At 35.3% G+C, this 14,474-nt stretch overlaps 2 protein-coding genes across 2 annotated transcripts in view; one reads left to right on the top strand and one right to left on the bottom strand.

Moving 5' to 3' along the window:
* The window catches only part of LOC114329924 (outer dynein arm-docking complex subunit 4-like), a 54,278-nt gene extending 47,924 nt beyond the window's left edge, over positions 1 to 6,354 (bottom strand). Inside the window, exon 1 of the mRNA XM_050643703.1 lies at positions 6,103 to 6,354. The gene's annotated coding sequence lies outside the window, so the exon portion shown is untranslated. The remainder of the gene's footprint in view (positions 1 to 6,102) is intronic.
* LOC114329918 (synapsin-like) overlaps positions 1 to 14,474 on the top strand; it is a 60,841-nt gene that overhangs the window by 19,962 nt on the left and 26,405 nt on the right. The gene's annotated exons all lie outside the window — the stretch shown is intronic.

Below are 14,474 nucleotides of genomic sequence, written 5' to 3'. Positions count from 1 at the left end.
TCCATATTATTTCAAAAGAAACAACGCGCTTTCAATTAAAAAATCAACAATATAATATTTTATAACAATTATGACACACCGGCGCCGACTGGCCGTTGAGGCCGTTCGACTCCAACGGATTTTATTCTACTCGGAGAATTTCGGCCGTTCCGTTTGCGTGCTGGCCTGTGCCGGGCCGGGCTGGCTGCTCATAATGGGTTACGTTGCATTTAAAACTATACAAATGAATTTGGACTGTCCTGTGCCGTGCCGGGCTGTGCCGGGCTGTGCCGTGCTGGCTGTTCATAATGGGTTTCTTGCTTTAGAATCCATCAAAGAAGTCATGCATCGTTTTTGTGTCAACTATAGTGAAAGAGTGTCAGGGCTCTCAAATCGGTTAGCCGCTCAACTAAAGGTTGCGCTATGCCAATGAAGTCCAATGAACGTATCCATACGTTGGTGTTCCGTGCTCGGTGTAGCAGCTCCATATAGTGGCTACGTTGGTGCTCGCTACGTTGGTCCTCGACGCTCATCCTCTTCGATTCAACCGGTTTGCGGTTTATATTATACAGGTTAGCGAGAAACTATGGAAACGGAAACACGGTAATTTCTCGGAAACCGCTTGGACGATTTTTATAAATTTTGGTGGGTAATGGTGTTCTAATGCGCCCGATATTATAGTGGTAATTACATTGTTGTCAAATCTTTCGTTTTTCTGAAAATCTAATGAACTTTATTATTTTAAATGGAACACCTTGTATATTTTATGTGTTTTGAAGTCCTTAAGAAATACTGATTATTTTTCATGTTATATTCCCTATACCTAAATGCCATAATTTCGAAGTTATTGCTACATTTATTAAAAAAAAATTGTTTTAACAAATTATAAAAATCAATTTTTTCGGACCGGGTAGATATTATTTTAGGTTCTTTGGATCACTGGGAACAAAAAAGGTCTTTTGTAATTTTCCTTAAAAGTTAATCGTTTCCGAGTTATAAACAATTTAAAACAGAAAAAAATCGAAAAATGGCGATTTTCTAGGTTCAAAAACACAAGTAAAAATATTATTTTTGAAACTACGAAGCACATAAATTCAAGCTCAAACCTTATTTTATCAGATACCGATAAGTGAGTTGGTCTTATTTTATTCTAAAATATTATTTTTTAGTTGTTAATGCAGCCCGATCGCCCGTCCTCTCATATGAGCTTCGTTAACAATTAAAAAAAAAACAATGTTTTAGAATAAAACTTGCCAACATTTTTTATAGGAATCTGATAGAAAAAGGTTTGAGCTTGAATTCAGGTACTTTCTAATTTTAAAAATGATTTTTTTAATTGTATTTTTGAACCTTGAATATCGTCATTTTTCGATTTTTTTCAGTTTTAAATTGTTTATAACTCGGAAACGATTAATTTTGAGGAAAATTACCAAAGAACTTTTTTGTTTCCAGTGATCCAAAGAATCTAAAATAATGTCTACCCGTGCCGAAAAGATTGATTTTTATAATTTGTTAAAACAATTTTTTTTAATAAATGTAGCAATAACTCCGAAATTATGGCATTTAGGTATAGGGAATATAACATAAAAAATAATCAGTATTTCTTAAGGACTTCAAAACGCAAAATATATACAGGGTGTTTTATTTAAAATAAGAAAGTTCATTAAATTTTCGGAAAAACGGAAGATTTGACAACAATGTTATTACCACTATAACATCGGCCGCATCATATAACCCTTCTCCACCAAAATTTATAAAAATCGTTTTCCGAGTTTTCCGAGCGGTTTCCGAGAAATTATCGTGTTTCTATACTTTCTCGCTACCCTGTATAGGGGGGCGCATGCCGTATCCATTTGAGCAGCTACATGGAACACGGAGCACCAAAGTATGGATACGTACCTTGAAACGTCTACTGCCATCCGACCTATCTACCTCACACAAACTTTAGTTTAGATTTTAAGGCAACTGATTGTTTAGATTTAAACAAACTTTAACTTTGGTTAAGATAACTTTAAAAGATATTATTCATTGGAACGATACTCTACATATTATCACATTCATTGACAGAAAAAACGCTTATTGCTTAGATTGTAGATCTCTCTAGGAGATAACAAAAAACCTTTTTTAACATATTTTAATACTTGTTCAATATGACCGTAACATACTTCAATGCCCTTGTCTTTACTTTGAGATGTTGGTGCACAGACTTATACTATACTACAGGGCTTCCCAAACTGTGCGTCGCGACGCCCTGGGGCGTCGCGGCTTTGTTCCAGGGGCGTCGCGTGTCAGCGCGGACTTTTATTCGATATTTCAAACTGATATATGACTGAAAATAATATTAACTGGGATAACTGTGTAGGCGTGCGTACGAATGGTGCCCGAGCGATGCCTGGACAGTATGGAGAACTACAAGCTCTCATCAAAACCAAGGCTCCAAGTGTAAGATGAACACATTTGTCATACATAGAGAGGCCTTAGCAGCAAAGAAATTACACCTGAATTAATAATAATAATAATAATATTTATTGCTTCTTGGAATACAATAAGTCCATAGCAAGAGGTTTGTTCGACAATACAATAATAAAATTTTTTGAACAAATACGTATAGTGACATGCAGAGATAGTATAACAAAATAAATAGGTAATAAATGAGTAATACACACATGACAAAATTACATTACAAAGAGACGAATAATAGTGATACAAAAATTACAAACAAAAAAAAAATGTAAACATATATATTTACACCTGAATTAAGTGTTATGATGGATAGCATTATTAAACAAGGGTGAACTACACACGACCCGTGAAATCAAGACTTTTCAAGAACTTTGTGAAGAAATGCCTTTAATTTATTAACACAACTCTCGTTGGCTGTCCAAAGGCAATGCACTCGCACATGTAATTACACGAATTAAGAAATGAATTTTACACGTATCTACATACAGAATCGCATAATATTGCGCAAAACTTTATTAATTTAGAGTTTATAATAAAATTAGCATACCTCTGAACATATTTAAAACATTAAATGATCTTAATAAGTCTTTGCAGGGAAACAATACAATATCCTGCAATTGGCAGATAAAATTACTGGGTTTCAGAAGAAGTTGCTCTTATGGAAGAGAAAATTAGAATATCAAGAAATTGACTGTTTCCCTGCTTTACAAGGTATTCTACAAGAAAAATCGATAGAAATCATCGATCCCTCTTTAAAAAATATGTTTACGCAACACATGTCATCATTGAGCGAACACTTTGAGAAATATTTTCCCGAAGATCTGGAGCAATGTGACTGGGTCAGAAACCCTTTCCAGTCATCCACACAATCGACACTTTCAACAGAGGAAGAAGAAAAACTGACAAAATTGTCCTGTGATTCTAGCCTGAAGCTTTTGGAGCTCAGTCTCTCATGAATATCATGCCATCAGTACTTCTGCATTAAAGGTTTTATTACCATTTCCGACTTCGTACCTGTGTGAAACGGGCCTTTCTGCAGTAACAGTAGTAATTAAAAACAAGTACAGGTCAAACATAAACGTAGAAAAAGAAATGAGAGTGGCAATTTCCAAGCTGAAGCTCCGGTTTCATAAGCTGTGCTCAAAAAAGCAAGCACATACCTCACATTAACCAGCCAATTACATAAATAAATATCCCTTTTTATTTTTGTGCCTATAATATAATAAATTTCTAATTCTTAATTTCTTTAAAAATTTCTTAATTTCTTAATTTCTAATAAAATTTATAAATGTTCAAATAGTGTTTTTGTTATAACTATAACCTGTTACTAGGCTAGTACTAAAATTTGTAAGTATTATTGGGGGTTGGGTTGAGGGGCGTCGCAAAAAATAGCAAAGTCCCAAGGGCGTCACAGTACGTATAAGTTTGGGAAGCCCTGCTATACTACATTCATGATCTTTGCACCATTGACTCTATCTGGAGCACAGGCATTATTGTGTATAATCTCCTTCTGATGACAGATAAAACTCTTCTAAATATTCTTCTATTTCACTAAATCAACAGATTTGACTAAGTCAAATAATATATTCATATAATAGCCTATAAAAAAGATTCGTTTCGATCATTATTATTAAGTTACAATTCTCCTTTTCCATCTTTCATCGTAATACAACTACAAAGATGTCCTTCCATAACAGAGCACTCAACCCTTTTGTAAAATCGAAAGGTCCACGTTTCCTTTTCCCTCATCACATTTCTATTTTACGTTCTGACATTGTAACTATTATATTTTGACGACCCCTCGAGCTCCTAATAAATATTATATCTTACACAAATCAATACTGGGAAAGTTTTGAAAGTCCGTGGGTTTCGAAGGTTTTGGGGTTGAATTCTATATATTGGAGAGTTTAAATGATTAAAATGGAGAACGATTCAATCATTTGAAATTAAAATCATTCTCATTTATTAATTTTATCGCCAACCGTCACTAAAGTCATTCATTATTGTACTCATTTGCGGCAGTAAAGTAACACTTTATTGTACTGAAAGAAGAATTTTACTTTAACTGCCGCGATTAATCAAATTAACCGAGATTAAATGTAAGTGGTCGATGACAGTAATCGAATGGCGAGTATTTGAGAGGACTTAAAATTTATTTACTTTAATTATTAAAAATATTGTACGGAATTTGCGATATTATCAATTAAATTTATGTCAAAAAGTGAAATTCTGTAGTATTTTGCAATTATATTCATATAAAATAAATTAAAACTTTACCGATTTAGTAATTATTCAACATTGATAACTATCGATTAAAAATCGAAAGCGACCATCTTGCAAAAGTTATCTGTCATCACTGTCATGAAATTATTATGACGTCTAAAATTTGGAAAGTTCTTAAATTGTAAATTGTAAGTGTTAAAACTAATATCAAATTGTTGGCGATAGAATTGTGTATGCACCACGTCAATAAAGACTCTTTATCGAACTCGTCTGTTATTCGCCTCGCTCTGCTCATAATATCAGACTCGTTCGATAAAGCGTAACTTTACTGACTTGGTACATAAATAACTATTATATTACGGTGACTTTTCGGAAAATAAAAAATACATACAGGGTGGCCGGACGACAACGAGGCAGATGTATCATCATCATCAGGAACTACTCAATTCAATTCCACAAGGAAAAGGCTTTTCCTATAGCTGGCTGTATACCATATATCACAAAAAAATAAATATACCTTTATAAAAGGTATATTTATCCTATATTTATTAAAATTCCCTAAAAAGGGCTACATCACAAAAGCAGAATTAGTTTTAGATGATAACAGATCATTATCAGTGCTGACAAGATGCTGACATGGTAAGCCACCAAAATTGAAATATTAGGGTAAAAAAAAACCTTTAAATTTACAGTCATGGAAACATTGACTTTAAATATTATACCGTCGGAAAAATGAAAGAATACCCATGAGCGATCACATCAATCACTTATTTTGTATTTGCTATCTTTTTCTATAACAAACGTTTGTTATTTATAGAAAAAGAAAGCAAATACAAAATAAGTGATTGATGTGATCGTTCATCGGTATTCTTTCATTTTTCCGACTGTAATAAACATGGATGTATAAAAGAACACATGATATATATTTTCAATTTTGGTGGTTAGCATGTCAGCATCTTTTCAGCACTGATGATGATCTGTTATCAGATCAAAAACTAGTTCTGCTTTTGTGATGTAGCCCTTTTTTTAGGGAATTTGTGATTCCCTTTTTTAGGGACTTTTATTAAATACATATTTTATAAAGGATTTTACTTAAAAGTTTTTTACTCAATTCAATGTTTTTGAAAAATCCAGCGACGTAGTCAATTTTTGATTAAAGGCAGACACCTATTTCCGGTATTTTATGTTATTTTACTTTCACTCCTAAGCTTAGGATAAGAATCGCCCCAAAATGTTTTCCTAATATAACTCTGACCTTAATTAGACTGTAACTTGAGATGTGTTATTGCGATAATAATTTAAAAAAAAAACTCTCAACACTCAAAACACTCAAAAGTTTTTTTTTGATTCTCATCTCAGTATACTTAAAAAACAAGCATTTTTAATGTAGTAAATCATCAATTTCGATCGTGAATAACTCGGTAAATATCAACTTACCGAAAAAGTCTATATAACATTTTTTGTTTAAAATATCTATCTATCCAAGCGGTTCTTTAAAATCCTGAACAAAAACCGTGAGTAAATGGAATATATCCTCCTTCTAAATACCTACAAAAAAAAAAGAACTCAATAATGAAATATAGATACGAAAGCTACAACATATTGACTATGTGACAAGGGGAACAAACTACCAGCTTGTGTAGAATATCATGCATGGAAAGGTTTAATTACTCGTCTAGCCAGCTTTTTAGAGCAGCTGTAAATGGAATACAAATAGTCATGGTGTTCGCCAACCTTCGAAAGAAGACGGCACCTTTAAGAAGAAGAACAAGAAGTGCAAAGAATGTTAATTTAGCAAAATATTAGTGTACATGTACTATTTATTAGTGAAGTCACTGAGGGTGGATATGAGCTATTACCTCCGATTTCGTTGAACCTCCATCAATTTGCATGAAAATTGGTGAGTGGTTAGAGGATATCTCCAGAAACAAAGGTGACATGGTGCGCTTTTACCCTGGGGGTGGATGCCACCCCTTCTCGGGGGTGAAAATTATTTTATTAAAATAACCCCATAATTCGATGGAGGGATAAATTCTAAGTAAAATATACAACTTATATAAAGTTAAAAATGAATAACCATTTTCAATTTCGTTGCAAAACGAAAATACAGCCGAACCATATTCTAGTCCAATCAGAGAGTGCAGCAAGCACCTCTACCGGTTTCGAAACTTATTAGTCTCTCATCAGGAGGCACATATGCTGCTCTCCCTGATCCAACCAAAACAAACCTCAGCGTGCAGTCCTATATATAAAGTTATTAACATAAATCAAAACTTTTTGCGTTATTAAAGATCAAAAATTTTAATTTTTCGTGAAAAAAATGCATGTTTTTAACCGATTTTTCATAAATAACTCAAAAACTAAAAGTTTTTACAAAAAAGTTATTCTTACCAAAATTGAAGCTGATAAAAAACCAAATAAATTTCTTACTAGAAAAACCTTACGTTGTTAACGAACAGTGAGTTATAGGCAATTGAATGTATATTTTTTTCGATGAGTACTCAAATCTAAGTATTCAAGCTTAAATATTGGGAAAATGATGCATTTTATAACATATACTTATTAAACTTTTATCAAAGTACATACAAATATCTGTCAAATGTGTCACCGTTGATAGCGTTAAAATTTATTCTCTAAAATGTTTTCAAAATTTATCTTTTAAAAATGTTTCCAAAAAATGTTATTGTTTTTATTTAAATAACTCCGTTAATTTTTACGACATCAGATTCATCTAAAAACAGAAATAGTAAAAAAGGTAAAATATTTTATACAGAAAAAACTAAATTTGGTTATATATAATTTTTTACGTATATTGAGTATTTTGGAGTTATTATCAAAAGAAAATGAAAATTACGATAATTTTAAAACTTCTGATTTTTTTAAATTCTATTTTTTTTCTTCAAAAATATGCATTCTAACCCGTCAAAATTGTTGAAATCATTACTTATGCTAATAAAAAAAATCATTGTAAGGATTGATATAAATTTTAATTTTTGTGGAAATGGCTTGTTTAGGCAATACGTAAAGTATCCTTAACAATAGTAACCTATACTTATTGTACGGTTATAGAGTATATTCCCATAGGTAAGCTGGTTAAGAGTAGATAACGATTTTTCATATGTAATTTAAAGTATTATCTGCATAAATGGCACAAAGAATATTTGCTACGAGAGGTATATGGTTCAAAATGCATACAGTATCACGACTAATAAGTTATGTTCACATACATGTAGAGTACTTACAGTTTTATTCCTTGATGACGTGTCACATCAGAGCTCTGATTGAATTCCATAATCCATTTGGTTCATTTGTAAGGCACTCACTAATACGCTAAATAAATCATCGTCGATAATACTGAGCAGATTGAATTATCTGAGCGGTATAAAACGATAGCAAAAAAAACCGGTAAAATGCGGCCTTTTTACGAATAGCGGGAGCGTCGATAGATTAGAGATGATTCTCGTTAGGAAGCTTTTGACGATCTGCCCCGGCGAGGGGTTCAAATGCGAGTCTCAACAATAACCTGGAGTTTCCAGAAAGGTTACATAAATACTACTTGAATTTTAAGTAATCAGTAGTACAGGGGCGTAACTAATTATTTTAGTGAGCCGTGTATAATATATTTATTGTACATATTGCCGGGGGCGACAGGCGAGAGAGATGGCCTATATCACCTCGAAGAGAGGGGATTGGCAAAGATGTGCACAACGATAAGAAATGTTTGAAGAAATTAGAGTTTATATACACAAGGGGTAACAACGATAAAATGGAGGAAAACGATAAGTTTTCCCCCTAGGGATAGATTTTAATCTTCCAGGGGAATCACAGCGATTTTCGTAATACCACGAAGAAAATCACCGTGAGTAGTGTGAATCTTGACAGTACGAACTAGACCATCCTTACCAGGCAATACATCTATTACCCTGGCAGTTGGCCATAAGAGTGGAGGAGTACCATCCTCCTTCAACAGAACCAAATCCCCGATCTTGACAGGGTCAGTAGGGTCGGTCCATTTATTTCTTTGCTGCAGGAGGCAAAGATAGTCTTTTTTCCACAATTTCCAAAATTGCTGTTGAATTTTACTAATACGCTGAAAAAGATTCAACCTATTTTCAGGTATCTCTGAAACACTTGGTTCAGGGGGCGCGGTTAAACTTCTTTGAACTAAGAAGTGAGCTGGAGATAGGAAAGCGAAGTCATTGGCGTCAGACGACATCCTAGTGATGGGTCTCGAATTTAGAATAGCCTCGATTTGGCATAATACTGTGTTAAACACTTCAAAGGTGAAGTGGGAATTTCCTATAATTCGATAGAGGTGATACTTCACACTCTTTATTCCTACCTCATGGAGGCCGAATTGATGGGGGTTGCGGGGAACACCCATCTTGAAAGTTATGGAGTTTTGAGTACAGAATTCCTTAATCTGTTCCGAATTATTTTGATTTAAGAAAAAATCATAGAATTCGCGCATTTCATTTTTTGCCCCATGGAAATTTGTGGCATTGTCGCTCCAAATAATACTGGGCGTGGATCTTCTGGCAATAAACCTTTTCAGAGTAAGAATATAGGCTTCTGCGCTTAATCCTGTGACGAGTTCGATATGAACACATTTAGTGCTCATGCAAATGAAATAGGCTACGTATGCTTTGTAAAGCGGTGCCTTCCTCAAATGTGAGGACTTAATTAAGAAGAACCCCCCATAGTCCACTGAGACGACTTGGAAGGGTCTAGTGGGGAGTACACGATCGGGATGCATATCTGCCATCTGTTGAACAGAATTGGGTGTCATGAATCGGAAACAGTTTACACACTTACGAATTAAGCGTTTAATCTGTCTTAATCCGTCAATTGGCCAGTACTTCATTTTGACATACGAAAGTACTGTTTGCGCGCCTGAATGTAATAACTTATGATGAGCTTGAGTCAAGATTAGTTCTACAACTCGACATTTAGAAGGAAGTAGAATGGGGTGTTTTTGATTATACGATATGGGGGCGTGTCGGAGACGTCCTCCCACACGAATCAGCCCATCATTATGTTGTAGGAAGGGGTTGAGTTTACGAATGGCTTTATTGGTCACGAGTTTAGCATTTTTCAATTCAAGAATCTCTTTTTTAAAGTAGATACTTTGGATATACCTGATGATCGCGTGATCAGCGATCTCCATTTCGGGTGGCGTCAATATATCCGTATCTCGTGGAGAGTTATTTATTTTCTTTTTAATATTACTGATGAATCTAAAAAGATAAGCGACAATTCTTTGAATTTTACGAAAAGAAGAAGATTTAGCGAATAGATTTTCAAAGGTGTCGTTGAGTTCGTGATTTGTTGCTATGTTTGAGACAACTAACTTCCTTAATTCAGGAAGATCATCCTGAAAATGAGGAATTTGATGAAGAGAAAAATCGATGGGATTGTCTCTAATAAAGCTAGGTCCGCATAACCAGTCTTCGGTGGTCTGGGGATTATCAAAGACATTTATCCCTCTGGAAGCGGGGTCAGCGATGTTTTCGTGACTTCTGACGAAATGGAAATCACAAGGAAAAGTTTCCAACAAGGAATTGACCTTTTGAATTCTGTTTTGTACAAAAATGTTCCAAATGTGTTTTTTAGAAAGTATCCAAGACAAGGCAATTGTAGAGTCAGCAAAGAGATGAGATGAAGATATACTCAAATTTTTCTTGAAGATGTGAAAAAGTCTATGAGCCAGAGTGACTCCCAACACTATTCCACAAAGTTCCAATTTGGGGATGGTGAGTTTATTTTTTAGCGGAGAAATTTTGTTTTTAGAAGCGATAAGCCGCGACGATACAGAAAAGTCTGAGTATGTCGCTTTGAGATACACACAAGTGCTGTATATTTTTTCCGATGCGTCGGTGAAAATAATTAATTGAACATCAACAACTTTCTTTTGTAAAAGTAAGCATCGAGGTACCTTGACCTCTTCTATAGTTTTGAATGTCGATAAGAGGTTTTGCCAATTTTTCATAATGATGGGTGAGTCAATGGGTTGATCCCAGTCCAATTTCTGGGACCATATTTCCTGTATCAAGAGCTTAGCGTTCACAAGGACAGGGGATAACCATCCTAGCGGGTCATACAAAGTAGCAATGTAGGAGAGAATAGTACGTTTAGTAACAACATTAGCCAATTTGAAGATAGGAGTTTTAAACGAAAAGTGGTCGCGTTCTGAATCCCAGAATATGCCTAAGACTTTATCAGATCCCGTGAAGTTAAGACTGACTTCAGAGACGGGATTTAAATTGTGTTGAGACAGAAATTCTGAAGAACTGCAGTTCCACTTGTGGAGGAGGAAACCATGGGTTTCTAGCAAAGAAGTTAATTGTTCGAAAAGACAACTTAATTCATGAAGACTGTCAGCACCGCTGATCAGGTCATCCATATAGATAGATTCTTGCAGAACACTAGTAGCAAGTTCGTGGGTATGTTTGTTGTTGTCAGCGATGTGCTTGATAACTCTTTGAGCGATAAATGGGCTACTTGGGAGCCCGAAGGGTAATCTTTGAAATTGATAGCACCGTAAAGGCTGCTGAATATTGTCCCTAAAGAGAAAATTTAACAGAAATGTTTCAGTGGGACAAATGGCGATTTGTAGGAACATAGCCTTGATGTCGCCTACTAGTGCGAATTTAAACTGACGAAACTTAGCGAGAATGTCAAAAAGTTCATGTTGGACGACATAACCTTTGTCTATGACGTCACTGAGGGAGATTCCCGTAGACGATTTATTGTTTGGATCGAAAACTATACGAGTGGAAGTAGTAGAGTTGGATTTGAAAACGGGAAAGTGAGGGAGAAAGTAATTAGGTTTACCTGAGTCATTTAGCATTTTTAACGGCACTTGAATTATTTGTCCGTTATTGAGATATTCCGATATAATGTCCTGATATTTTTCCAATAAATCAGGGTTGAGTTGAAAACGTTTCTCGAGACTGAGAAAACGTCTTTTTGCCGAGAGAAACGAATTTCCCATGTCTATATCTTCGATAGGGAGTTTGAGATTGAGTGTGGACTCATATCGTCCATTGGGGAGAACATTAACATGTTTTACAAAATTAATTTCAGCGGGGTGATCATTAATGAGATCGGTGTTCTGAGGAGCGGCTTCTTCCAGCTCCCAGAATTTTTGTAAATGATCGGATAGTTCCTCGTTGGACACTACCGGCTCATTTACGGCGGAAGGAGTGTTATGAGAACAACAAGTAACGAGAGAGTTTGAATAAAATTCCAAAGCCTTTTTAGTATTTTTCGACTTAAGAGCAAAGTCTGGAACTGACCCTGATATCGTGTACCCGAGTAGAGTGCGTTGAAGAACGGGAAGACCTTTTCCCAAACGAATTATTTCAGGTTGAATGATATCGTTATACAGGTCTGCACCGAGCAGGATACCAATTGGGGATGTTACATGGAACATCGGATCACCTAATGGTATCTCTGAGGGTATGTTTAGTTTGCTCGCCGAAATAGAAATTTGAGGAAGCGGATTTGTTATCTTTGGGAGTACAGAGCACGAGATGTCAAAAGGAACGTCGTTAGCGACAGCGAAAATTGTTGTATCTACAATAGATTGAGACGAGGATGAGGTGGAGTTAATTCCATTGATCCGTAATTTTCCATCTCTAGTGGTGAGTGACAGTTCCTTTACGAGGTCAGCACTAATAAATGAAACCTGTGAGGCCGAGTCTAAAAGTGCCTTTGCGAAGACCCTCTTGCCGCTAGGAGCGACAAGATAGACCTGGAGTGTGCTTAATAACACCAAATGATTATCAAGCGAGGCTGCAGATAGAGCCATTGAATGTGGAGTCGAATTTTGAAGATTAACTTCCGTTTCAGGAGCTCTAACATGTGAGGGCCCCTGTTGTGAATTACCCTGTATATGGGAGTTATTTGAGATAGCGGTTTTATTATGATTATTTGAGTTGTGTTGGCCAACAGCCGCGGAAGGGTTACTATGACCCGTTTTGTCGAAATGGAGCAACGTGTGATGACGAGATTTACAAACTATGCAAGAGAATTTGGATTTACACTGATCGAGCATGTGAGACCCAAGACAATTAATACAAAATTTATTTTGTTTGACAAAACTAAAACGTTCTTTAGAATTCAACTGCTTGAACTGAGGACAAGAGTAGATCGAGTGAGAGTCGTGGCAATAGGAACATTTCTTAGGACCTAAGCGAGGCGAAAGGTTACTGGTAGAAGTGTCTGAGGCTAGGTGTAAAGAGTGTCTGGAAGTAGTAGTCGATTTTGGTTTTGATTGAGAGTGAATATTCTCAAGATGAACAACGCGTGTCTCGATTTCCCCTAGAAAATGGACAAAATCAGGGGTAGCTTGGCTACCACCGGATTGGAACTCAAGAGCCCTAATGGTAGGTGCGTCGAGCTTCTGAGTAGCGATATGTATGAGAAGTAAATGCAAGAGATCTGAAGGGGGCCTATTCAAGTTCAATAGGGCCTTAAAATTATTTGACATGACCGTATGAAAACTTCTTAATTGTGAGTGATTTGCGTTTCCAGAAATAGGAGGCGCATCAAGAATTTGAGAGATGAGAGTTTTGATAAGCGATTTAGAGTTGGCGTACCTTTGTGTCAGGTTATCCCGGGCTATTTTGTAATTGTCACCTGTGAGTGGGATATGCTCGAGAAGCGTCAAAGGCTCGGAAGTTAGAAAACTTTTGAGGTAAATGAGTTTTTCCAGATCACTTAATGTAGTATCAGATCCTATTATTGTATCAAAGGTCTCAATGAATGAATTGTATTCAGTAACTAAGCCACTAAATGGTTTTAACTGAATACGAGGGAGGTTTACTGTTCGTTGCCTAGCCATAGACTGTGAGGTTAGAGAAGAATTAGGGTCAAATTGGAGGGAGGGGGTAGCAGTCACATTAGAACTTTCAATGACCTCTAACCTTTCTTCCAATAGAGAAATTGTATCCAAATATTTATCAAAAACCACAGAGGAATCAGTAGAGGGGGTAGGTTCCTCGGAGATCGTCTCCAGCACATTTTGAGCATCGCGGAAAAGTCCGTAAGAATGTTTGAGTTGTGAAATTATTTCACGAATTTTATATTTGTTTAGAGAATTAAGAGTTGTGGGAACCGAATCAGCCAACTTGGTTATATCAAGTTTTGCGGTGAGCCTCTGTCGGTTATATTTTGATCGGTCAGCCATGTTGCGAGAATGTGAGATTAGATAGATTATTTGCAAATGTCTAAACCTATAAATCGATGCGAAAATGAGAGAATATGTACAATATATTATATATTACACGTTTAATAGTGTGAGATTGGCTTAATAGTATCACCCTGTATGAGCGCAGATTAGTATATGAAATGCAAAACTATAAAATTTCAAAATATATGCAATTTTCCAAAATGGGTATTTTTCAGCAAGTGTGAGACACCCTTAACAAGTATTTAAATTAATTAAATTGAAGGAAAAAACAATTATTTATTTTCTATAGTTTTCTAGAAGTGTAAAATGAGCTTAAGCGAAGCTAAATGTAGCAAAAACTTACAATTTATGCAAGAAAACAAAATTATTTTTAATAATTTTTGTAACCTGTGAACCAGGCTTAATCGGATTCAAAATTATAAATTTAATTTAAATCAAAAGGTTGAACAAACAATGTTAAAATTATAACACCCGTACTATCAGCCAAGAAATGAGTACACTTTTTGTATACTATAAACAGAAAAATATATTTACGAAAATAAAATAATGTAATATATGCAAATATTTTTTCATACAAACAAAACGACTCCTTTATTTGAACAAAGCAAGTAGT

This window comes from Diabrotica virgifera, chromosome 2 (genome assembly GCF_917563875.1).
Source record: "Diabrotica virgifera virgifera chromosome 2, PGI_DIABVI_V3a".
In the NCBI taxonomy this organism is placed as follows: Eukaryota; Metazoa; Arthropoda; class Insecta; order Coleoptera; family Chrysomelidae; genus Diabrotica; species Diabrotica virgifera.
Note: the sequence above shows the minus strand (reverse complement) of the source record. Positions and strands in the feature narration are given on the sequence as shown.